The sequence below is a fragment of the Vulpes vulpes genome, chromosome 8, assembly GCF_048418805.1.
Source record: "Vulpes vulpes isolate BD-2025 chromosome 8, VulVul3, whole genome shotgun sequence".
Classification (NCBI taxonomy): domain Eukaryota; kingdom Metazoa; phylum Chordata; class Mammalia; order Carnivora; family Canidae; genus Vulpes; species Vulpes vulpes.
Genome location: NC_132787.1, coordinates 18,186,562 through 18,213,610, shown reverse-complemented (window position 1 = coordinate 18,213,610; position 27,049 = coordinate 18,186,562). Strand labels below are relative to the sequence as shown.

The window sequence follows — 27,049 nt, the reverse complement described above, 5'->3', positions numbered from 1 at the left end:
AGTTGTGGTGAAAAAAATGAAATAATATATGGAGCAGGATCTAGCACTATTAGCTATGCGTATTACTATCCCATCTACCCCAAATAACCCAGGCATTCTGGCAATTGTAGTATGGTTACACTCGTCAAAGGGATGATCAGAAACAAAGTAAGAGTTTATCTACTTCATTTAATTTGAGAAGTACTATGCTTTCAATCTACACAATAGCTCTCAAATATCTTTTTTTTTTAAGATTTATTTATTTTAGACACAGAAATATAGAGAGTGGGGGGAGGGGCCAAGGGGGGGAGGAGAAAATCCTAAGTAGACTCCCCACTGAGCACAGAGCTCAAGATGGGTTCAATCCCACAACCCTGAGATCATGACTTGACCTGAAATCAAGAGTCAGACCTTTTTTTAAAAAAAAGATGTTATTTATTTATTCATTTATTTGAGAGAGACAGCATGAGCATGAGGAGTGGGAGGAGCAGAGGGAGAAGTAGACTCTCTGCTGGGCAGAGAGCCTGAAGTGGGGCTCCATTCCAGGACCCTGAGATCATGACCTGAGCCAAAGGCAGATGCTTAACCTACTGAGCCATCCAGGCACCCCAAAAGCCAGACATTTAACTGATTGAGCCACCCAGGTGCCCTATCTCACAAATACCTTACCCCTGAAAAAATAAAGGATGCCAAGGTCACCCAAGGTTAAGAAATTCATCCTACCTAACAAAGTTAGTAAGCATCAGTGGTGGGATCAGAGCCCACCAATATGCAGTGGGCAATTTTCTCACCTGCCTATGGCCTCTGGAACCAAACTAGGTTAAATGAATGTCAACTTCTAGAGGGGCCCTGTGTCTACCAGAGCTCACTCATTTGCACAAAGTGGGAGCTCCATATTTCACATAAGGCACATGAATGGCTGGCTTTCATGAAGACAATGAAAGGGAAGGAAGAGAAAGCTATTAACGAACTCCAAGCAAAAGCCTAAAGTGCATCATTTTCACCCACATGCAAAATTTCTATGTTTTAAACTACAAAGTGAAGGAAAGTCAAATGGAATCATGTAACCTAGGAGCATTTCCTACCTCATCCTTTTTTCCCCATTTTCCCTACCCTTTCCCACATTTTTTCTTTTACTCCATCCATTTTCTCCTCAGAGGATTTCTTCTAGAATCTCTTAAAATATGCATTTGAATGAAGTCTCTTTAAACAATGGGAATATTTTGAGAGAGATCCCTTTTTAAGGCTGCAGTGGATTACTATCACAAAGAAGCGTCCATCTTGACAGCTGCTTATAAAATATATATGGTTGCTCTGTTTTCTATCAGTTAAATGTGTCCAAATGGCACTGTAAGGAGGCAATAATGTCACTCAGAGTCAGGTCTCTCTTCTGGCTTCCCTTTTCCTATTCCTAGTTCACAAACAGCTGTGGATCTGACCTTTCAGAGTTTTTAATGAGTGGAGAAAATGAGGTGAGCCCAAAAAAACACAAGTCAGCTTTTAGCAAAATCTGGACTGCATCCAACCCCAAGCACTGCACTGAAATCTTTCCTTTCCCTTAACTCTCAAGCTAGGCAAGGAGGAAGGCCGGGGATATTGTCAGCTCTCACAATGCAGATGCATCACTAATGTCCCAAAATATGTTTAAGGGAGTCCATCACTTCCTGAATCCAAACAGGAGATTTTGTGTATATTTGCATCCATGTATATCTTGGAAGCAAAATCCTTGGCTCTGATTTTTCATGTCAGCTGGATCTATGATTCCAAGAAGGTTAAGCCACTGCTAAGTGGCCTCTCTTAGCTTGCCTATTACTATCATTTTCATGATGACTCAACAAAAATCAAGCCTGTATTATTTCTGCTATTCCCTTCCGAGATGTAAAATAAATGGCAGCAGGAAGGGAATAGCAGTGCAGGAAGGAAAAGGTGCTGGGGAATTCTGAAATTGCCGTATCACTGAATGAAAAAGCGCTTCTTGGGTTGATCCGCTTTCCAAAGCTTCATTTCTCAGGTTCCCTCCATTGCTGGTTTATTTTAACACAATGGAAAACACTAAAAGAGGTTGCCTCTCTATATAACAACCAACCACAGGGTTTAGGATTTTGTTCAATTTTAAACTTAGGTAAATTCCTAAACTCTGCATTTTGTTTCACTGAAAGCTCACTAGGATGGTTATTTCAGGGAGTGATATTTATAAAGTGTCCCTTTGTTCAGAAATTCTTCCTCCAAGACAAAACCATTTCCTTAAGAAGTTAAGCACCTTCAGACACCAAATAATTTGCTCTTAAAATGTAGCATCCCAAAGCAATGAAAGCTTAGAATGATACAGAGAGCAGAGGTTGAAAAATTATTTCTTTCAAGATTCCTATTTCTAGTTGTTGACCAGTATTAAAAAAAGAAAATAAGCCAAAATGATTTGGCCCCCTTTTCAGTAAACACTAGGTTAGAGGCTGAGATTCCTAAGCTCATACAGGAAGCACTGCAAGAGCTGAATTCTCAGTATCCCTTCCTCCTCCCCAGCTCACAGTAAAATTAGATAGTGGGATTTTACCCATTGGTCTGTGATATATGTATGGCCTATAAAGTAGAACTGAACAACAATAACAAATAATGAAAATACTATTATTAACAAACATAATAAAAATACCGAATAATTAATATGTGCCAGACAAATCTAACTAATAAAACCGTAGTTATTTACCACTTATAACAATTCTATGAGAACAATATAATTCCTTTTTTAGAGAGGAAGAGACCAAAAAACAAGAATATTTAGCTATTCTATCAGATTCTCTCAGCTATTCATTTAAATCACAAGCAACAGTACCTGTAAGTGCCATTTAAACAAAAGGCTCTATGCAAATGCCATCACTGATAATTTTCAATTTCAGCCAAAGTCTCCACTGTTTTTCCCTGTGAAGGCAGAGAACATCCCAACAAACCAACCAAAGCATGGAGGAACCCCACGAGAATAGGAACCAAGGGTTCTATCCCTTTGCTTCCAATTCACTGGTTATATGACTTTTAACAAGTCTACAAAGAGCTTTGTTTTCTTCTTGTATCAATGGGTTGGACTCAATGGTTTCAGGTCTAAAATACTGATCTTTGGATGTCCTCACCAATTGATGACATCACAAAGAACAACTGAAGAAAAACAGAGAGAAACCTGAAATTTTAAAAAGAAATGCTAAGAGAGGGCAGCCCTGGTGGCGTAGCGGTTTAGCGCCGCCTGCAGCCCAGGGTGTGATCCTGGAGACCCAGGATCCAGTCCCACGTCAGGCTCCCTGCATGGAGCTTGCTTCACCCTCTGCCTGTGTCTCTGCCTCTCTCTCTCTCTCTGTGTGTGTCTCTCATGAATAAATAAATAAAATCTTTTTAAAAAATGCTAAGAGATTAGGAGGAAGCAAATGTTAACTGACAGATCCCCCCACTTTAGTAGACTTCATAATTTGTATTTGCGGATGAGAAAATATTTTAAAATTAGTGTGGGGGGTTGGCATTATCACACTCTGCATTTTTAACAATTTCTGATTGTATGCAAACAAAATATCAAGATTATCCCAAATAAATTCCATGTCCTGCATTTCCCCACACCCAATACTCTCTATTTTTCTGACATCAAATTTTCTACTAACATCCTCCTTCTCAGTTTGATTGTGTTCGAATATTCAGAGCTAGACGTGACTTCCTGAAGTTCACCTCCACAGCTTCTCATCAAAAAATTCCATATGAGGTCCCAGCTGAGACAAGGACAACCAACCACCCTGAGTCACCCACCATAATCTTGAGTGTTAAATAAATGCTCCTTATTTTAAGCCACTGAACTTTGTTGACACAGAATTATTGTGTCAGCAGATAATTGATATGTATAACACAATGATCAATAAATGCTTACAGACCCAAATAGAATTTTCAAAATATTTTTCTGCCTCTACTCAAACCTAACCCACCCTACCCCCTTCTTTTCCCCTGTGTGTTCTTTATCCTTCAGTGCTAGATCAGGGTGCAAAATAAGAATGCTCAATGTGGGAGGCAGCGAGCTGGAGGAGGAAAACCACTTAGATGGTAGGATTTCCCTTAATCTTAAATCCTGTTGGTTTATTTGTTTTAAAGATTTTATTTATTTATTTATTCATGAGAGACAGAGAGAGGTTGAGAGGCAGAGACAGATATAGGCAGAGGGTGAAGCAGGCTCCATGCAAGGAGCCCAATGTGGGACTTGATCCCGGGACTCCAGGATCACGCCCTGGGCCCAAGGCAGGCGCCAAACCGCTGAGCCAACCAGGGATCCCCCAATCCTGCTGGTTTAATTGAAGATGTTATATTATACTTTTCAGCCCTTCTCAGTGATGAGGGAACACAAGGCAAGCTGAGGACAAAGCAGAAGCGGACACCCTACAAATCCCCACCCCCGCCAGGTGGGACATGTGTGACATTCCTCAGGCTCTCCTAGCTGCCTGCCCTAAGCATTTTTTATCAATAACCTAGCTTCCAGAAAGAAATGTAGATACAATTAAGTGTCCTCATAATCTGCAGCCCATTGACAGGTACTTGATGCGGGCAGAGTGTAATATTCCTCCAGGAAGCTCCCAACTATCTTAATGTTACTGCCTTGCTAGAGGCAAAAACAACCTTAATTGACAAAGGCAAGGCCTCCAGGATCCTGTGAGTCTTTTTTAACATAGGAAAATCCTTTTGAAACCTCCCTTTTCCTTACCTCCCCCAACTCCCAAGTTATATTGTCAGCCACCCCTCACAAGCCCAGGGCAGCAGCTCTTCCTGCCCATGGTCCTGTCCCCATGCTTTAATAAAACCACCATTTTGCACCAAAGATGTCTCAAAAATCCTTTCTTGGTCATCAGCTCTCGACCTCACCCCAGCACCTCACCTATATTCTAAAATGACATCATCAGGATCTATAAAAACCTGTTAATTTTTGCCGTAACTTGAGCTCCTGGGGCAAACATCTCAGATACAAAGAGGTGCTACTTTTTAATATTATGCCAATAAATTATAAAAAGCTTGAAAGGGCTCAGAATACATGACCCTAAAATATACTACTCTGGTATGTGGAATTATTTTAAACTGAAGGCAATCAAGACCCAGCCAACTCAAGAAAAACCTTTACCTCTCCCTTAACTACCTAAAAGAATTTATAGAAGGGGCCTGCATCCTATAGAAAGCTACACCATAGATAACTTTTATCTGAATGACTTACCAGTATGATCAAGCAAATCTGTTATTACCAAACATCTGCTCTTCCTATTGTCCAGCGAATTATCTCCCCTCCCTTCCTTGGAAGCCCCAGGCCCCTACCCCATTTCTTAGCTCAGGAAGGCCTGTAAACCTGATTTGCCTTTGGGTCTCATATTTTTATGGGGCTCCCATATGTAGGAAATTAAATTTGTTTTCTCATGTTAATCGATCCTGTGTCAATTTAATTATTAGATCAGCCAAAGAAGCTAAAAGTGTAGAAGGAAAATTTTACCTGTCTTATGTGCTCTAGACAAAATTCCTTCTAGAACACCAGTCATACTAATTTAATTTCTCCTGTTCTTTCACGGTAAGAAAAGAGACTAATAAAGGGTCCTATACCATGATCAAAATTTTTTAAAAAAATTAAATTTGGAGTTTTTTAGAATAGGAATTCAGGTATCTGCTTGTTTGAAACACAAGAAAAAAAGGCGTTTTGTTTTGTTTTGTTGACCAAAATAACAAAGACACAGCTCACATTGGAAAAGATTATAAGCTTAACAAAAATAACAAAAGGAAATTTAAGTGTCTTTGGGTTCTTCTTTAATGCACTCTCCTTGAACCCATAAAGTGCCTCATCTAAATCTTAATAACCAAAGGCATTCTGAAGAGGAGTGAAACATCCTTTGATGTGTCCTTTGATATTCAAATGCAGAGTCTGAAGGAAAGGAGCTAAAAATTCTAAGAAGACAATGATGAATTTCTCAGTTTTATCTATTCAAAAACCCCAATTGACCTACAATACCCAATTCCATAGCTGTGGTAAATTTTTCTTCCAGAAACTTTAAAATTAGCTCAGAGTGTTATTTACAAAGAAATGTGTGGAAATAAAGACAGAGAAGGCATAGGGGGAACTGTAAGAGATCAGAATAGCTAAGGCAGTTTTACAGGTGTGGTGGGGAGGGGGTTGGGGGGGAATGAACTCCAGAAATGTTAACTGATTTGCGGAAGATCAGGGTCCTTCGATGTCAAAGATCAATGAGTTCAGGCTTTATTAATTAAATCTGAGTCTAAGTTATATTCCTTCTAAAATGAATTTAGTCAGAGGCCTCAACTTTTATTCCTTCTACATGTAACAGCAAAAATTCAGTTCTGGTGATGTCATCCTTGTCTGTCATTAGCAGTCCCAGAAAAGTTTCAATTCATTCCTAATAGGGAATACTTAATGCATTTCACATGCCTCAGTCACTGTGCTTAGCACTTTACCTTTTTTAATTGGACTCAATGCCATACCAGCCCTGTGAGCCATGCTGGTCCCCATCTTGTGAACTAGGCTGAAGGAAGAATTTACTCAGGGTTTTGCAGCTGGCAAGTGGCAGAGGCAAGATACCACTCCAAATCCAAAGCATTCACTACTCTATGCAGCATATAAGTAAAATAGAGCTGGTTTATTTAGTACATTTTCAACAGATTATTTATTAAATGCCCTTCTGCGTGTTAACAACACAATGATTTCTACTGAATTAAAAATGATTGGGACACCTGGGTGGTTCAGTGGTTGAGCATCTGCCTTTGGCTCTGGGTGTGATCCTGGGGTCCTGGGATGAGTCCCACACTGGGCTCCCTGTGGAGAGCCTGCTTCTTCTCCCTCTGCCTATGTCTCTGCTTCTCTCTCTCTGTGTGTCTCTCATGAAAAAATAAATAGTAACTAAAAATGATTAAGTTCATTCATCTTCAGTATCTTCTTCATTTCTATGAGTCTAGAGTAAAACCTTTAGTATAGGTTTTTCAAACGAATGAAACTGAGGCAGTGCACAATTCTTGAAGGGTCTTTTATCAAGTATCCTCTTAAGGGTTAATATGTGTAATGGTTGCCACAGTTTGAAATATAAGCTTCACATACCACGGGCTGATTCAGAATTCCTAAGTGAGACTAGCTGGCCAAAAGGAAAGCATGTGCATAGTTGAGAGGGTGTCACTGTACTATGAACCCATGAGCCAGCCAGCCAGCCCCACAGAGAGAAGTGGCAAGCAGCAACAAAATGAACTAGATAAGGATGCCCCAAGAGTGACAATGAAGCTGACACCTGAGGAAGATGAGACGTGAACCAGGTGAGGTGAAAAGGAATAAGACAGGGATACAGAGGCCTAGGATCGAGATAAAGCAAGCAAGATGAGGAAAATAGAAGTTCACTCTAGCTCTGGGATGTAATACTTGCAGAGTGGCAACAGCAAGGCTGGAGAGCCAGGCAAGGGCCCCATTGACTATCACATCCACTGTGGAGTTTGGACTTCATTCTGACATCAATGAGCAGCTGGTGAAGGGCTTCACATAGTGATGACCCAATGGGATTTCCAGCAGAAACTGTCACTATATGATGTTGCTACTGAGAACACCCTGAGGTCCGCAACAAAGAGCAAAGGCCCTAGCAGCCCCAAATGGGGAAATGGTAGGCAGCAGTGATTCTAGAAGTTTCTGAGATCTCAGATGCAGAAATAGATGAGGTTCTAGTCCAAGTAGGCAGAGAGACCTTATGGTAGGATAAATGAGAAAGGTATATGTTGTTATGTTTCTTTAGCAGTCTGATCTAGCATTAAGCCTTTTCTTAATATATTTCAATTTTGTGTTGACTGGTCATTAATTTGGGATCTATAAAAACTTTCTACTAACCAGAATATTAAATCGCCAAAATAAAAACCCATTACAAGAGTATACATAGATGCACTGTACGGCCTTTTCTATGTCAAAGGGCTTTACAGTCTAGTCTAATATTTAATCCTTGAATGATCCATATGCCCTTGGCAGAAGAGAGAGCACCATCCCCACATTACAGATCTGGACCTAGTGAGCAGTGCCTCCTGAACCAGAATTCAGACGTATTATGGCTGATTCCAGGCCTGTTAGCTGCATAATGTGATCTCTTTCAAATACCATTTGCTGAAGGTTTCCCCCTATTTCTTTTTTTTTTTTTTAATTTTTTTTTCCTTATTTCTATCCATCTAAACTTCTCGCATACCAGAGACTCTAAGAACTCATGCAAATGAGATTACTGCTATTTGCAATGCATATTTGTGTGGGTACACCAGTAAACTTTTGTACTGAGAAGATAAAAAACAGCCAATGATACCATAATCATATTTTCTAAACCTCTTATTGGAATATATGGACTGATAAATTCCAATACAATTCAGCTAGTGAAAAAGTGTTTTTGGTATTAGGGACTGTTCTGGTAAACTGGGGAAACACCCTTTCTGTTAACAAGGGCAATAAAATGATAGCTGACACTGTGTCAAAGCCTACAATGCCCCAGGCTTAGTCCCTACGTATAAATCCTCAGCACCTTCCTAGAAGTTGTGCACTATTAAAATCTTCATTTTATAAATGAGGAAACCAAAGTATTGAGGTTCAAAAAAACCTGCCTTAAGGTCTAACTGGTAGTAGGCAAGGAGTCAGAATGTCAAATCTAGCTTGTACCCTTAATTACCAATGCTCTGCTACTTCTCTATCACGGCCAACTAAGTGTCTTCACCTTCCCTTGCCTGAATCTCAAACACTACTCTCAAGTCCAAATGCGTCATTAACATGTGCTCAAAAGGATGATGATTCAGGATACCATATATACCCGATCAATTTAGGAAATTAACAGAAAGGCTGCTACAACTTCATCGCTATGAAAAACGACAGGCTGTTCCAATAGCAATATTCAAGTTGCAAAATACTGGGCACTGAGTTAGGTCCTATAAACAATACATGAAAGAAATAAAAACATCCATGGAGCATTTAAATAACAGCTAAGGGCCAAGAACCTGAACTAAGCACCTATATTAGCTCTTTAAACACACACAACAACAACAGAGTATGAAGCAGGTGTGATTTCTACCACACAGCATGGGCAGCCCCTCCTCCTCTGTACCAAGAATGCTCCTCTATCAGGGTCAAGGATCTGAAATCTGAATGAGGAAACGTGAAACTGGAATACAGGAACCATGACAGCTCAAAGAGCAGTAGAATATCCCTAAAGATCACTGATGTTGTTTCTGCCTCCCTTCTGCTCAGCCACAAACAGGCAAGGGGTCACACCCGGGCAGCCAGCTCCCTCTCCCCTAAGACTTCCCCAGTCCTCACCTGGCATCACCCTTGTCCCTAGAGCACTTTTAGTACCTGGAGCAGGACATTGTTTCACCATGGTCCCATCTCTGACCTCTTCCCTAGGTGTTTGACACCTTACAGTCAATACCCAGACTGGGCACCATGCAGGAAGGGTGGGGAGTCATCGTGTGCTGTAGCTCTGTACCCTCTCTTGGCCTCTCCTGCACTTGTTGCATCCATGTAAAACACAGGCCAGGCTGGCCCAGCTGGGACTCTATCCCATTTTTATGCTTGTCCCTGGGTAACTTAGGTTAGGGTCTGTGCTACAGATGCAGACAGCTTAGATTTTAGACATGCCGAGGAGGAAGCCTCGCTTAAACCTTTTATGAAGCCACTGTCTCCAATCCAGCTTTCAATATAGGGCCTTCGGCGCATGGTCTGAAGCAACTCCTAAAAACAGAAGGTAAACCCAGAAGCCCTCTGGTACACGTGGGTTCACGCACAGGGTTCATGCAGAGGCCAAGGAGGACACGTGGCTACCTGGGCTTCCTGGAGACCATGGCTCCTCCTGAGATAGATCACTTCCCAGCAGCCAAGGCTGTGCTGTGGTCAAGATAGGTGGCCTAAGTAAGAAAACACAGCACCATTCACAGGGAGATAAGCATGGCTGATGCAGGAGAAGAGAAACCTTTCCTTGGTCCAAAATTATCCAGAGTACAGCCCATTTCCCTGGCTCCAAACTCTAACACCCTTTATAGTGAAGGTCAGAGGGCTGACCGTCAGAACTGAAAGGGCTGGAAAGGGGGCCACTGGTCATTCCTGCACAGTCCTGGCAAACACCTTTAAAAAAAAAGATTTATTTATTTATTAGAGAGAGAGAGAGAGAGAGAGAGCATGCGCAAGCAGGGAGAACAGAGAGGGGAGGGAGAAGCAGGTTCTCTGCTGAGCAGGGAGCCCAACATGGGGCTTGATCCCAGGACTCTGGGATCACAAACTGAGCTGAAGGCACCTGCTTAACCGACTGAGCCACCCAGGCGCCCCGGCAAACACCTTTAAAATTCTCATTTCCTACAAGAATGTAACTTTAGGGGGATTCAAGTTTTATTTCACTTGGAATTCTTTTTTACACTGAGGACAAATATGCCACATATTTTAAAACGTTTTAGTTTTTAAGGTCCAACTCTAGGCAATTTGGTTTTATTTTTAAATTCCAGTGTTCACACATGTTGAAAGCTCCTAAGGAGAAAGCTGTAACTACGATTTCAGAGTAGAAATAATAACTGTGGTGGCTCTTCGCACAGAATATACATAACACAGAAATACTCATTTTCAAATAATTGTCATGGTTTTAATGTTTGTGTAAAATTCCAGTACTACGGAAGTTAGGAACACATAATAATTAAGTCTATGTAATTTATTTTCAAATGCATGCTTTTTTTGGTTGCATAATTTTTAAAACTCTCCTAATTTACTTCTAGATAGGAATCTCATTTTATTTTTAACAAAGATTTTATTTATTTATTCATGAGAGACACAAAGAGAGAGAGAGGCAGAGACACAGGCAGAGGGAGAAGCAGGCTCCATGCAGGGAGCCCATCTTGGGACTTGATCCCGGGTCTCCAGGATCAGGCCCTGGGCTGAAGGCAGCGCTAAACCGCTGAGCCACCTGGGCTGCCCAGGAGTCTCATTTTAAAATATAACACGGAAAGATGAAGTAGGAAAATTGCCAAAGGAACTAGAAATTCCAGTCCCAGTCATGTTTTTCATATGTATACTCATATCTAATTATATTTATTTAAATTTTTCAAAGGCAACATTCAGAAAATAATGTTGCAGGGCACCTGGGTGGCTCAGTGGTTGAGCGTCTGTCTTTGGCTCAGGGAATGATCCCAGGGTCCTAGGATTGAGTTGCACCATCGGGCTCCCCACAGGGAGTCTCTGCTTCTCTCTCTGTGTCTCTCGTGAATAAATAAATAAAATCTTAAAAAAAAAAAAAAAGAAAATAATGTAATATCACAGTGTGCTAAGTTTTAATCATCTCTGTATATGATGCCTTGGTTGTCAGAGGTCTAAAGGTCTCTCACACTAAGCTCACAAAAGATAGTGCCTGTGACAGAGGGCCAGCCCATCTTGCGGAATTCTGGCTTGTTCAGTTCCCAACTGGAAGACTAGCCAACCTTTCAAACTCTCTGGGTCTCAGGTGCCTCAGCCATAAAGGATCATCCTAATTTCTACCTTACAGGTTCACTGAAAGGATATCAATGAGACAAGGTATGTAAGTGGCTCAACACAGTACCCAGAATATAAAGGCACCCAAAGTAGCCATTGTTGGAGTAGTGACCACAACTTAAATGGAAATTCTAAAACACTATGGCCTGTCTTTCATGGCCACATTAAAAAAAAAAAAAAAAAAAGAATGAATCAGTGAACTCATCAAGGGTTAAGAATAGAAAAAGGACTCACCTCCCTCCCGGTCTAACAGCTCCCTCCTTCCTGAAAGGAGAAGGGAAAGAGATCCAAATATTTTCCTAGAAGATGAAGGTAGAATTTAGCTTTCAACATTCTTCTCATTCACTGGTTTCCTTTCATTCAGCTTGGATGCTGAAGCCAGATCCTCAAATGTGTTGGGCAAGTTGTGCCTCCCCAAGGTAGTTGGCTGAGGAGGTGGACTAGAGGTGCGCTGCAAGGGCTGAAATCCAGCCCATGCTCCCTACAACAACCCAGGCACTCTGGTGCCCACTGCATCCACCTTGAGGAAGGGAAGCCTTGTCTGAATTCTGTCAAAAGAGCAAAAGGTGCCCTCAACTCAAACGTCATACACTTGGCCACCACACACCCCCAGCTTTCTCTACTTCATGAAAATATCCGCCCCTATTGGCCAGCAGCAGCCTGGACATTATTACTTAATACTCATTAAACAGTTTTGTTGTTCTAATGACTTTCGCAGCAACTGCTAAATATAGTGTTTCCGTTTTCTTAGCAGCAATTTTATTTTCTCATTGACACGCTACCACAGTGTTGTTATATTTCCAGTCACCAAACCAAGTGTAAAGTAACTTAATGCTAACTGACTAACATCATTTGTTTCTGTATTAACTCACCTAAGTTTCCATTACCAACTCATCATGGTGTTTGATACAGTAAGAATTTAGTTCATTACACCAAATTTTAAAGATTCTTAATCATCTAAGTCTTAACACTATCTTTGCAAATCCCACCATTATCAGGGCCCAATGTGGGACTGTCGAACACATTTTTCTTCTCCTAAACAGAACTCAAGCCCAATTAAAAATCCTATGAAGTTTTCCTCTAACGTTTCCAGATTCTAGAGGTGTTATACACAAGACTGGATTGTTGGCAAGGGTGACCAACCAGTCCAGCATGCCTAGTCCTAAGGAGCTTGCTGGGACATGCTTTCAGTGCTAAAATTAAGAAAGTCCTGGGAAGAGATCCCTGGGTGGCTCAGCAGTTTAGCGCCTGCCTTTGGCCCAGGGCACGATCCTGGACTCCTGGGATCGAGTCCCACGTTGGGCTCCCGGCATGGAGCCTGCTTCTCCCTCCTCCTGTGTCTCTGCCTCTCTCTCTCTCTGTCTATCATAAATAAATAAATCTTAAAAAAAAAAAAAGAAAGAAAGTCCTGGGAAAACCAGAATGAGCTGGCCATCTTCTAAGCAGGTCGGTAGGATACAGTAGAATTAATTACTATCAACTAAACCATGAGTTTTGCAAAAAATCAAATAAATTATCTCATTATCTTTTTCTCGCTTTGGACAGACACACCTGAGTGCAGATGCACACGCACACACGCACACACCACCACCACATATAACCTCTTATCCATGACATGCTATTCCGTATGAAGTAGAGTTTAATCAAAAACAAGTGTTTCTTTGGTGGAAGATATTTACTAATAGGTTGACCTTGTTAATTCTGAAAACGTATGAACTAGAATTTTCTCACCCACACTTTCCAACTGTCAGACCAATCCTCTCTACTTGGCTAAGCCAATATAAGGTATTCTTAAAGTGGCATTTTTATTAAAGTAATATAAGAAAAGGAGCACAGGGAGAAAAAAGAGTTTAATAACTACTAAGACTGTACTGAGTTTGCTATATGTGCAATCAATGGAATTGTAATGACTTTATTAACTAGACTGTAAAACTGCCTGGTTGATTACAGTAGAGGTTAATATTTTATTTTTTATTTTTTTGAGGTTAATATTTTAAAAATTCAATTCAATTCAAACACACACCAGAAATTAAAAGGAATCTGACAGTCTTGATTTAAAATACACCATGTCTATAAATGATAGACACAGTGGTGCCTAAAATGATCAATCTTAGCTGTGAACAAACAGAACCAAATATTGAAACAAAATAAAAGATCCAAAATCTCAAGACCTATAATGTTGATACATTTATCTGTTTATTCTCTGCCATATGTAAATATTACACATTCATTTTTCTTTTTATATACTGGTGAGACTTAATTGAAATCTTATGAAAGCTTTTCTATCTTATACGCCACTCTTTTTCTTATTGTTTTTTCCTGGTACACAGGGCTTGACGACTACAGAACTATTTAAAATCATTTGCACTCTCTATAAACACTAAGTTCCAATTTCCTGGGCCCCATTACTAAAAACACCACACTAAAAGCAGATTTTTCCACTGTTCAATGATCTTCTATTCACGTAAAAGAACCAGATTATGAATATTAAGTGAATACTTTAGACTGACAAAAACAACAGATGTTCATCATGAGGAAAACAAACTCCAGAAGAACTTATTTTGACACATCCCTTGCCCAAATAGGAAACCTGATTCCTGCCATGGTCAGTCAGTGTGCAGTTTCTAGGGGTCCCATCTGCACTCGGCCTTCAAATCAAAGATAGGCCAACTCCAGGAGTAGCAGACTGGGCACAGCCTCTCTTCAAGATGTGAGGACATGGCAACCAGTGAAATTCTATTAGCCAGGTGATTAAGAATTATGCTTGATTGCAATTTCTCTAACAAGCACTTTATGAGCAGCCAATAGAAGGTGGGTACCCTTAGGTGGCCAACCGAAATATGTCCCATACATGCTGGATGGATGCCTTCAGAGAGGCCTCACCAGTGTGGACAGCTGGGGGATCATTAACTCCCGACAGAGCTGGCTGGTACACTACCGTGTGCAAAAAAGAAAAACATCTTGTCCTTGTATAATGTGATTTGGTTACAGACCAAAATAAGACAATTCATGTCAGGCCCTTCTGGTCCTTTTGTGGAAATAGAGGTACAGACAGGGAAACATACCCATCTGCCTAAAATCACTTACCATTCCAAGCCCTTATGATTTTTCAGGTCTACCTTCAAGAAAATAGCATAAATGTATTGGCTGACATCTAATTTCACTATGTTCTTCTTTCTTAACTCATTCAAACTAATGGATTTCAGGATCAAGGTTATTGCAAATAAAAGTAATATAAAATTTGCAGCATGAATAACCCTTTTCCTGGATGGCTGTTTTGCACACTGTGATGTTGTTTTGTTTCTTTGTATTTACCATATCTGCACAGCACCAATGGGCCTATTCACTGGTAGACACTTACTCTGCAGTTATCTCTATACATAAAATGTGCTATAAAATATGCAGAGGACCATGAACAATTCAAATAAGAGATGTGAATTAATCCATATTGGATGAGCCATTTTTACACAACCACATGATTTAATTTCTTCATTTGCCAAAGACCACTACTTCTATCATTATACTATTCTACAAACTTAATAAACTAGTATTTCTGCAATAATCAGAAACTCGTCTACTAAACAACTTCCTCTAACAGCTTATACATACAAAAATCAGAGATGGGGCAACCTGGGTGGCTCAGCTGTTTTCTCAGGGCCTGATCCTGGAGAAGCAGGATTGAGTCCCACATTGGGCTCCCTGCATGGGGCCTGCTTCTCCCTTTGCCTGTGTCTCTGCCTCTCTCTCTCTGCCTCTCTCTCTCTCTCTCACTGTCTCTCATGAATAAATAAATAAAATCTTTAAAAAAAATCAGAGATGAACAAAAATTGCTTCTGAGCAACCAAACTAATGTTTCTAACTCACAATTGTCCATTTTTTTCCCTAAAACATAATCAAACCAGGCAGATATGCTAATACAAGTACACTGTAACAAGGCCTGGTTTGCTGTTCCCCAGATCCTGTTTACTTTTTTCCTGAGCACACAACTTCTCGACTTCACTTGTGGTTAAAAACGACCACATGACTGAGTTCTAGCCAAAGGAAGGTGAATGGAAGTAACAGCAGCACTTCCAAGTCTGGCCTATATCATCTTCCTGCATTTCAAGCCCGAAGCATTTTCCTGTTCCTGTGTGATGAAGGCAAGCACAGTAATGCAAAGTCACTGCTTGGAAGTAAAAGTCACAAGATGGAAGAAGCCTGGACTCCTGAATCACAGTGTGGAGGTAAGCTGCCCACCTGTCAAGAATATTTAGTTCACACTTAATGTAAGAAATAAACTTCTATCACATGTGAGCCATGCTCATGGCTGGTGTTATCTTACTTAATACAGATGCCAACAGTAACAAGAAGTGGTATCTAAAAGCAAGGAGAGATCTACAAATTCATCTTTGGGAACAAATCTGAGATAGTCTAAAGAATTTATATAAGGAACATTAGCATCTCATTATTTACAAATACTAAAGTTTTGAAAACTATAATAGGATACAATGTTGACATGGGCTCCAGGAGACAGATAAAATCATGGACTTCTCATGGGAGTGAACATTTGTATAACACCATGTACTTTTTTCTGAATAGCAACTTGGCATCACACAACAAAACCTAAAACATTTCGCCAACCTCTGGTAATCACACTCAAATTGGAAATGCACAGAAACAATTTTGTTCACATTAATGAAAAGCTGGAAACAATCTAACTATCTAATTATATGGAAATAGTTACATAAATTTTAGCATCACTATACAGTGGAATAATACCATTTAATCATTCTAGATTATGTTTAAAAGAATATTTATAGGGGCATCTAGATGGCTCAGTCAGTTAAGCATCTGCTTTCAGCTAAAGTCATGATCTCAGTGTCCTGGGATGGGTTAGGCTCCCTGCTTGGTGAGGAGTCTGCTCCTCCCTCTTCCTCTGCCCCTCCCCTCCACCTCATGCTGTCTCTTGCTCATGGTCTCTCTCTCTCTCAAATGAATAAATAAAATCTTCTTTTTATAAGAATATTTACTGATGGGGCACCTGGGTGGCTCAGCGGTTAGGCGGCTGCCTTTGGCTCAGGGAGTGATCCTGGAGTCCCCGGATTGAGTCCCACATTGGGCTCCCCACAGGGAGCCTGCTTCTCCCTCTGCCTATGTCTCTGCCTCTCTCTCTCTATGTCTCTCATTAATAAATAAATACAATCTTAAAAAAAAAAAAGAATATTTACTGATATGTGTAAATACTCATATCATTAAGTAAAAATAAAAGATGATCAAGCTGCATATATAATATGAATCTAGCCATTAAAACATGTGTATGTGCAACAGAAGATTGGAGAGCTCTCTACCACTTTCTGACTGCATGTTTCTAACCCCCCCTCCCCCAAATGCCTATGTTGGAGTTCTAGTTCCTAATGTGATGGTGTCTGTAGACAGGCCTTTGGAAGGTGACTCGGTCATGAAAGTGGAGACCTCATGATGGGATTAGTGCCCTCAGAAGAAGGAAAGAGCCGCTTCTCCCTCTACTTTCTGTCATGTGAGGATACAAGGTAGCAATCTGCAAATCACGAAGACAGGACTCACCAACAACTCAATCTACCAGCACCTTGATCTTGAACTTCCCAGCCCCAGAACTGTGAAAAAGAAATGTTTCTTGTTTAAGCCACATAGCCTTTTTTAAAAAATTTTATATAAAGGTGAGTTTTTAAAATTTTATTTAAATTCAATTTGCTGAGTAGCCTGGGTGGCTCAGGGGATTAGTGCCGCCTTTGGCCCAGGGTCGAGTCCCACGTCGGGCTCCCTGCATGGAGCCTGCTTCTCCCTCTGCCTGTATCTCTGTCTCTGTCTCTCTCTCTGTGTGTGTGTGTGTGTGTGTGTGTCTCATGAATAAATAAATAAAATCTTTAAAAAAAATAAATTCAATTTGCTGACATAGAGTATAACACCCAGTGCTCAACACATTACCTGCCCTCCCTAATGCCTGTCACTCAGTTACCCCATCCCCCTGCCCACCTCCCTTTCTGCAACACTTTGTTTCCCAGGATTAGGAGTCTCTCATGATTTGTCTTCACTTTAATTTTTCCCCACTCAGTCTGTCCCCTTGCCTTATGGCCCCTTTCACTATTTCCCATATTCCATGTGGGGTACCAGCTGCATAGCCTATCTGAGAACTGAAACTGTAGCCCTCAGCATGCCAGGGATACGGGAGGTCCTGAGTCGCACACTGACTCTTGGCCACATTGTTCTCCAGATACAGCTCCTCCGCTCCCCCGTCTTTGAGTAAATAGCTTATTCTTTTACCTTTTGCAGTAAACATGTTTTTCTCTGCTTCCCAAAGTTAATCATTCCTATAGCCAATCTGCTAGCTCTCTTAATAAAAACTGGAACAGGCCTTGGGGTCCTAGTCCAAGTCTGGTTTGAGTCTGAGTATCGGTCCCCCTGTCCCCCAGATTAAAATTCGTTGAGACTCCTAGTCTTTCTTCGTATTATTGCCTCCGACTATCCTGAATCTGGGGCAATTTCACATATGATAACTGTCTTTCTCCAACTGATTTATTTCACTCAGCATGACACCCTCCCCAGTGCCATCCACGTCAATGTAAGTGGTAGGTACTCACCCTTTTTGATTAAGCCACATAGTCTAGGGTTATTTGTTACAGCAGCCAAGCAGACTAAGGCAGTACCAAAACCCTAGTCCAGGTTACCCTGGGCTACTTAGTGTTATTAGGCATGTCTTGTAATTTCTTCTGCAAAATTATTGTAGTTTGGAATTTTTCAGTAATTAACATGAAATACTTTGTTATTCATGAAAGACAGAGAGAGAGAGAGGCAGAGACACAGGAAGAGGGAGAGGTAGGCTCCTTGCAGGGAGCCGGATGCAGGACTCGATCCTGGATCCTGGGTTCATGCCCTGAGCCATAGGCAGATGCTCAACTGCTGAGCCATCCAGGCATCCCTAACATGAAAAATACTTTGATAATCAGAAAAAAAAAAAAGTTCAGTGAAGTCTATTATTTAAATAAAGTGTTTTAAAAAGAAAGTTAAAAAACAAGAAAAAATGGAATCTTTAGAAGCAGATATGAGAACTAGAGGACAAAGAGCAGACAAAGATGAAATCATGTGCGCCACCCCGGTTGTTCCTAAGGAGCTACTATAATATAATAGTTGCTCAGTAACCAACATTCATAATGATGACCTTCATATTCTGCTATGGAGTGGTCTCTAGGATACATTATTTAGAAAAAAGAAAAGCAGAAAAGTATATAATACATGTTAACATTTATCGAAGCTAGAAGGATGGGGAGTCTATTTTAAATTAAAACTAAACTGGGGCATCTAGGTGTCTCAGTCAGTTGAGTGTCTGACTCTTGATTTTGGCTCAGGCCCAGGCCATGATCTCAGGGTTGTGGGGTCCCCACATTAGGCTTTGCACTCACCACAGAGCCTGTTTAAGACTCTCTGTCTCTCCCCCATCATCCCCCAACTTAACACTCTACCCCCCTCCGCCCCCACCCAAAAAAAAAAAAAAAAAAACTAAACCAAACTGAAGATGAGAAGGGAGGGGAAGAGGAGAAAAGAAGAAAGGATTACCTACAGGTAGAGGGAGGCAATGGGATAGGGAGACATGTCTGAGTACCTTATATTACAGATTTAGAAGCACTGTTTATACGATTATAAAAACAAATTAAATCCAAGAAAAAAATCCTTAAAAATCACAAGCAACATATAACAAACGAGTCAAAACTACACAGAAGTTCCTTTCCAAGACCACAGAAAGGAACTAGATCAAGTAAGTTCAAAGCACAGCAATTTTACTGTATATATCTAGTTCTATACACTTTAGAAACATGAGTTATAAAAAATTCAGAAACTACTTTTAACAATCATATTGTTTCTGGTAATGTTGATATTGTTATTTTGAGACTATTACATGACTAACGTAGGATAAAACAAATACATAATTATACCAATGTGGTTAGGAACCAGAATTTCAGTAGGCAGGAAGACAGACAGAGATACCATCAAAGAGGTTAGGTAAAAATCCTTGCAGTTCCAAATTTTAACTGGAAGTGTTAGCTAGGATATAGTGGGAAGCTCCTCAAGTAAGAGGGTTGGAAGCTATCAGCAGAAAGAGGGGACAGGAGGAAAGCAGGGCAAGAATGTTGTTTTGCAAAACTGATAGTTCCAGCCAGGGAGTTGCCCCCTTAGATGGGGATGCCTAAGCATGCCTTACATGAGCCCGTTTGAGCTAGATTCGAGCTGAGGACCTGTGCACAACCCCTGAGTTGTGCTGAAGTTACCTTCAGCTCATTATAAAACAAAGATCCTCCTCCTGTGGGTGAGGTTTTCTGCCACTTTTTTAACTACACGTATTGCACTAGCTTGTTGACATCAAATGAAAGTGATTATGCAAGCTCACTGCTCCCGCCCCACATACACCCAATAAAAGCTTCCTGTCCTAACCCCAAAAGGAGACAGATTTTTTAAGACATGGAAACTCAAGGAACTCCATGAAAGACTGCCTTTTTTGCTCCTTTTCCTGCTTCCATTCCTCCTAGGACCTAGACCCCCACCTCACACATGTCCTATAGTACCGATAATGTAGGTCCTCCTTGTAAAGGTCAAGGAGTTAATGATTTCTTTGCCTTCTTCCAGCACAATAGGTAATACCTAACAAGTGACCTAAGCAGGGTCATCATGAATGTTTTCCAAGACCACTAACTCACCAAGACTCCTGGCTCCAGAGCATAAGTGACTTATAGAGGTCACCTGAACTTGTCTTTTTTCTTGGATTCCTGAGAAATTACGTGCACTGGACCACAATCCTCAGTATATCCCAGACGCCAAGCAAAGTTGAGACTCAATCTCCTCTCCTTTCCTTTCCCAAATGTTTGTTCTCTGTCTGCTCTCTGTGTCTTCAAAAAACTCTGCTCTCACGTCCTCTTGGCTCATATTTCATTTCTATTCTGCTCAAAGCCAAGGACCCTCTTCTCCTTGGACCCACCCAGCCTGCATCACTTTGAGAGTTATCTCCCTGTCTCCTTACTTGTAACACTAATAAAAAGTTCTTGGCTTTCAACATTTCCTTAAATTTTGTTTAATTTTAGGCACCCCAAATGGCGAACCGCTTGAGTTCAGTTAAAAGTATCAGAATGAACTCATTACCTATTTTCATATTTTATAGATAATCGATTTTGATAGAACTCACCACTGAAAAGGCCTGGTGACACAGTGAATTATCCAGTGGCAGTGAGCACCACAAATGCCCTCATCTGGGTCCTAAAAATCATTCCCCAATAAAAGGAACCAAAAGCTCTTAGAGAAATGGCTATTTTCAGGTCCATTGTAGAAAATGAATAAGATGAACATGGAATATCTAGAATAATAAGAAAGACAACCGAAATCACATCAAGCAGCCTTAGGGCCAACTTGAGAAAAGCTTCTACTGACCAAAATGGACATTGGAACATCAACAATATAGCTGGCAAATAGAGGAAAGAACCAAGTGTTTGTCCTGTGTTGCCAATATAAATTGTATCCTTAGGGTAACCAAATGTTTCATGAAGAAATGTTTCTTTTTTTTATTTAAGATTTTATTTATTTATCATGAGTGACACAGCAAGAGAGAGAGACAGAGAGAGAGAGAGAGAGAGAGGCAGAGACACAGGCAGAGGTCAAAGCAGGCTCCATGCAGGGAGCCTGGCGTGGGACTCAATCCCGGGTCTCCAGGATCACGCCTGGGCTGCAGGCAGCGCTAAACCCCTGCGCCACCGGGGCTGCCCAAGAAATGTTTTGATAAATATTCTAGCAGATAAACGAAGAGAGAATGGTAGAATTAGAACAGCACAAATTTCAATCCCTACTGAAATAATGGGTCAAGGCATATAGCAACTCACTTCACAAAAAGAAAAATAGCAGAATTACTCTCTGCTATCTATGAAGTATTCTTACCCAAAATAGAAAACCTAAATTGATCGAACTTCTAAATCCAACTATCAGTTTTACAGTTAAATATAGTGGATAGAAGAACATATCATTTGACAACATGGAGATGCAATCAGCAAAAGACAGGATGAAAAGAAAACAGTAACAAACAAAAGCAAAAGTGAGAACTGAAAAAATTCTCAGCATTATACTGAATTCCAACCCTGAACTGAGACCTGACCCAAATAACACAGTTTCTAGCAGCCTAACACCTCGTTCCTGGAATGACCCAACCCCCTTTTGAGTTCCCATCTAGAAGCTCAGAGTTCTCAAAGGACTTAGTGGTTTGTTCTAGTCAACATCTTAAGATAAGCTCGTCACCTCCCTTTCTTACAACATTTAATAAAAAGGGCTTATAATTGTGAATCCTTCCTCAGCCCTTTGAAGACATAGACATATCTCCTACAACCCAGGAGTGTCTTTCTCAGGGATCTGAAAACCATTCTTTTACCCATTATCCTCAGGGAGATGGGGTTCTGTCTCACACTCTCTACAGAGGCTGAAAATCCTCAGTTCCCACCAGCTAGCAGACAGGACTAGTCTGACTGCATTTACACTGACCAACCCTTTGTTAATGTTTCACGTGCAACTCCATTCCCCATCCCTACCACCCTTTCTCCCTTTAAAACACCCAGTAACCTGTGCACAAACTGGAATGGAGTTCAGCTCTTTCCCTTCCATCAGAAGTTACTAAATGATAATCTGTTTCTACTGCTTTAATGTCCAGCTGTTTTTATCTCTGACAAATCCAAAATAACAAAAACAAAAAAAGCAGCACTGGAAGGGAGAATCTATAGATTAACAGGGATTTTAGAGGCATATCAATCCACTGCAATGTATAGATAGGCATTACTTACATTTTATCTAGAACAAAAATGAAAAAAAAATCAAAAGGGGGAAATGTAATGACTAGCAATTTGATATTAAGAATTAGTTCTTTTAGATATGACAGTGCTATTATGGTTGTGTTTAAGAAGAGTCTTTATATTTTTTAATGTTTTATTTATTTATTTGAGAGAGAAAGAGAGTGAGCGAGTGAACACGAGCAGGAGGGTCAGGAGGGGCAGAGGGAGAAGCAGGCAACTCACTGAGCAGAGACACCGATGCGGGGCTCAATGCCAGGACCCCAAGATCATGCATGATCTGAGCCAAAAGCAGACTCTTAAGCACCTGAGTCACTCAAGTGACCCAAAGTGTCCTTATATTTTAGAGTCCTACTGAAATATGTATACATAAAATGATATGATGTCTAGAAATTTGCTTCAAAACAATCTGAGTGTAGAGAAGGGACTGATAATTGTTGAAGGTATGTGAGGGTTCATTATACTGTTTTACCTAACTTTGTAAATGTTTAGAATTTTCCATAAGAGTTTTTTTTAATTGGGATAGTCAGTGACAAAGGAGTAGGACCTACAGTATATTAAGAACTCTCAAAACTCAACAGTTAAAAAAACAGTACAAAACAATCCAATTAGAAAATGAGCAAAGGACATGAAAAAACATTACATTATAGAATGTGTGTGTCGCCAATAAACATATGAAAAATGTTCAATGTCAGTAGCCATAGGGGAAAAGAAAATAAGACCACAATGAGACAACACTATGTATCTATTAGAACAGCTAAAATTAAAAATAGTAACAATAACAAAGGATAAGAAGAATTCAGGGAAACTGAATCTCTCCTATGTTGCGAGAGGGCATATGATACTGCCAGTATAGAAAACAGTTTGGCAGGGTTGTTTTTTTTTTAATTTAAATATACACTAGCAAATGATCCAGCAACTATACTCATGAGCATTTATACCAGAAATAAAAAAATTATGCCCACATAAAACCTGTATACATGAATGTCCATAGTAGCTTTATTACAATAAATTTTTAAAATAAAATTATTAAATTTTATCACAAATACAGCCTTAAACTGAAAACAAACAAAGAAACGAAAAACGCAAAATGTCCCTCAAATAGATGAAGGTTAAAAATTGTGGTACATCTATTTGGTAAGTCCATAGGGTATAATACTTCATAGCAATAAAAAAGAATAAACTACTAATATACACAACTTACATGGGTTTCAAAGACATTATGCTCAAGAAAAAAATAAAAGCCAACCTCAAAAGGCTACATACTATATGATTCCATTAATACAACATTCCTGAAATATTGCAATATGCAATATTACGGAGATGGAAACAGATTTAGGGCTAGTGGTAGGGTAGACAGTGTGTATAACTACAAAGAGACAGCATAAGAGACATCTTTCTTGATAGAATAATTTGGTATCTTGATTGTGATGGTGCTTATATGAATCTACAAGTGTCATGAAAACAACTTAGAACTATATATCACATCCTACCAATGTCAATTTCCTGGATTTGATATTGTAGCAGAATTATACACAAAGTAATCTTCCTGGGAACTTGGTGAAGGGTGAAGGGGACCTCTCTGTACTATATTTGCATCTTCCTGTGATTTGCAAGGTATTTAAAATAGGAAGATAATCTAGGGGCACCTGGGTGGCTCAGTCAGCTAAACCTCTGCCTTCAGCTCAGGTCATAATCCCGTCATCCCCGTATTGAGCCCCCACTGGGCTCTCTGTTCAGCGGGGAGTCTGCTTCTCCCTCTGGCCCTCACCCCGCTGGTGCTTTCTCTCTCACTTTCTCTCAAATAAATAAATAAATAAAATCTTAAAAAAAAAATCAAGCTAATCTAATCCTAAAACCCATGTCTTTCTGCCTGTGCCATGCTGCCTCATTACAAGAACATTAAGCTCAAAGCAGGAACAGGTGTTAAAAATTCATAAATGCTCATGCAACCAGCACAGTGGACACCCAGAACTCCAAGAAGCAGCTCATGGATGTTAAAATAGGAGAGCTGCCAAACTGGATACTAATGGGGGATGTTATCCTTAAAGGCATTGCTGGACTATTTCAGAGGTCACTGCCACTGTTACAAGTATGTCAGTGTGAAAAAAGGAAGCATCACTGCGACTTCGACAGTGCTGGCAGCTCACGTGCTTTTGAACTACTGCTGTTCTCACAAGGAACTCAAATTTGAGTGGCTACACAAGTACCAGTGAAGATGGCCTTGTGTGGCAGGTGCACTCTGCAATCCTCACCATGACCTTTTCCTGGAATCCCTGAATCCCTTCATATCCTAAGAATTAACACCCAATAAAAGATGACTGGTATATTAAAAAAAAAAACAATATAGATTCAGCACCTGCAGTTACCTTATTTTGAAAAGGAGCTTAGCATTGATTGGATTTGGTTACTGCTGTCAGCATCTGAATTATCAGAACTTCTGGCTTCCTTCCTTTAATATACAAGGTTTGGATTCAATTGCCCAGAGGGTTCACAACTGAAATCAATGGAAACTTTGATTATTATAGAAGCTAAGTCAAACTTATTTATATCACTCTTTCCAAAAAGCATCCAAAAACTTAATATAAGACCCCCAAAACTAAAAGAGAGATGTGTAAAATTGGGATAAACACTGTTACTCTAAACCAGAGGGAAGTAATTTAAAAAACAACCCTAGGGCAGCCCCGGTGGCTCAGCGGTTTAGCACCGCCTTCAGCCCAGGGCCTGATCCTGGAGACCTGGGATAGAGTCCTGAGTTGGGCTCCCTACATGGAGCCCGCTTCTCCCTCTGCCTGTGTCTCTCAAGAATGAATAAATAAAAATCTTTAAAAAATAAATAAAAAACAGCCCTCAAACATCTGAACCTAAATTATACTTACCCAAACTCCCCATAGACCTCAACGGCTAACAATTTACATGTATATATGAAACAGTCAATTGTGTATAACATAAATAAACACTAAATCATAGTCTCTCTTTCCAGTGTGTTTCTGAAAGTACTGCTAAATGTAACTGTACAATTTTCTCTTTTAGACAATTCAAAGGTTCAAAGAAAGAAAGTCCAACACAGAAGGGAAATAAAAACACACCTGAAAGAAGTGAAGCTTGCAAGCAGCCTCTCCTAATTATTAAGCAGTTGAGATGTTTCCACTAACAGGGCAGCCTATAAGCAAACTGGAATAATTGATTTCTTAGCACTTTGAAAAAGGAAACAAAAACAGTGTTGTTGGAACAGAGAGGTCAAAAAATAAGCACCAATTTTCCATTTTTACTCTTTTTCTGGGTAAAACATGGAATTTCCAGAGTACCTCTTAATGACCAGTTAGAGAAAAAGGAGGCTAAAAAGAAAACTTGAACCTCAAATGTTTGTGAACTCCTAACAGCTTGAGGAAAACTAACAGTAAATAATTGCAGCAGATTTTCTCATATCAGAGGAAATACATGTAGTTTATCTCATTTAACTAAACACATTACATCCAAAGATGACATTTATAACAACAAAAATATGGCCTTCTCTTTCTTTTTAATCCTAAATTAGTACTAAACTGTTTTGCACAAAGTCACAACTGATTCATTTCCTAATGTTAAGAAATACCAAGTAAGGTCATTGGAAATGTTTAGGTTTTTTTACCTTATTTCTCACTGTTCTGAAGCTACCCTGATCAGACCTTGGTGTGAATGGTGTATAAGATCTCTGGTTCTAGACTCAGGTAGACCTGGATTCAAGTATTGACTCTGCTATTTCCTCCCTGTGATGATTAAGTGAGAAACTACAATGAGAGCACTTAGCACAAGGCGTGGGACACACACATACATCATTACTTCCTAATACTGTTATTGCAAATGACCGCTTATGGTGTACAGAGAATTTTTCCAAGTCAATAGTTACACAGAATACGTGCTAACATGTTCCTTGTTGTTCAGATGTGTCATGATATTTTTAAATAAAACTCTAATAATTTGTTTTTGTTTCTGTTACAAACAGTGCTTTCTATTGCTGGTCTGAGAAACTACTTTTTCTAAAAAGAGTAATTGGGCATAGGATGGTAAGATCATATCTTTCCAATACACATTTTTACTTCTACAGCTAAAATGCATTCACAGGCATTGAAAACAAAATGCAGTTCAAACTCTAAGAAAAGATTTTCCTAAGTATCAAATGTATCATTCAGCAGCAGTAAAATAAATGAAGGAATGCTCCACTGTTGGGACAAAGGTTTGGAAAACAAATTCCCAGGCATGGTATAACACAGGCTACCTCCCAGAATTTAAAACTTCCTTATTTACTTTTATGTAATTTTTCATGATTCCTTGTTCATATGCAATGGTATAGCAGCCCTTGTTTCCAAATTTGCCATGAAAAGAAAAAGCTATATGAAGGTATACAACATCCAATAAACTAATAGTAAACGTGATACATGAGAATTTCTGTGCTTAAAGATTCATTTTTGCTTTGCTACCTAAATTAAACATCAGCTTTTATAAAAAGACAGAAAGCAAAGAACAAAATCTCATTGTATAAAACCTGTGGTTCTAAAAAAAATTCACATGCCTGACTACTGATTCTAAAAGAGTGAATTAGTCTTATAACAAGCATTATTTTCCATTGAAAACATAACTGTCAACTAGAAAAGACAAAGAGGCCTAGTATGCAATCTAACTAGAAATATTACTGAGAAGCTTAGTAAATGAATACAATTTTTTATTGAAAATTGTTTTTAAGTGTTATGCT

At 39.8% G+C, this 27,049-nt stretch overlaps 1 protein-coding gene across 3 annotated transcripts in view; it reads right to left on the bottom strand.

Annotated features, from left to right (window-relative positions):
• TMTC1 (transmembrane O-mannosyltransferase targeting cadherins 1) overlaps positions 1–27,049 on the bottom strand; it is a 267,311-nt gene that overhangs the window by 144,277 nt on the left and 95,985 nt on the right. The window lies entirely within an intron of this gene.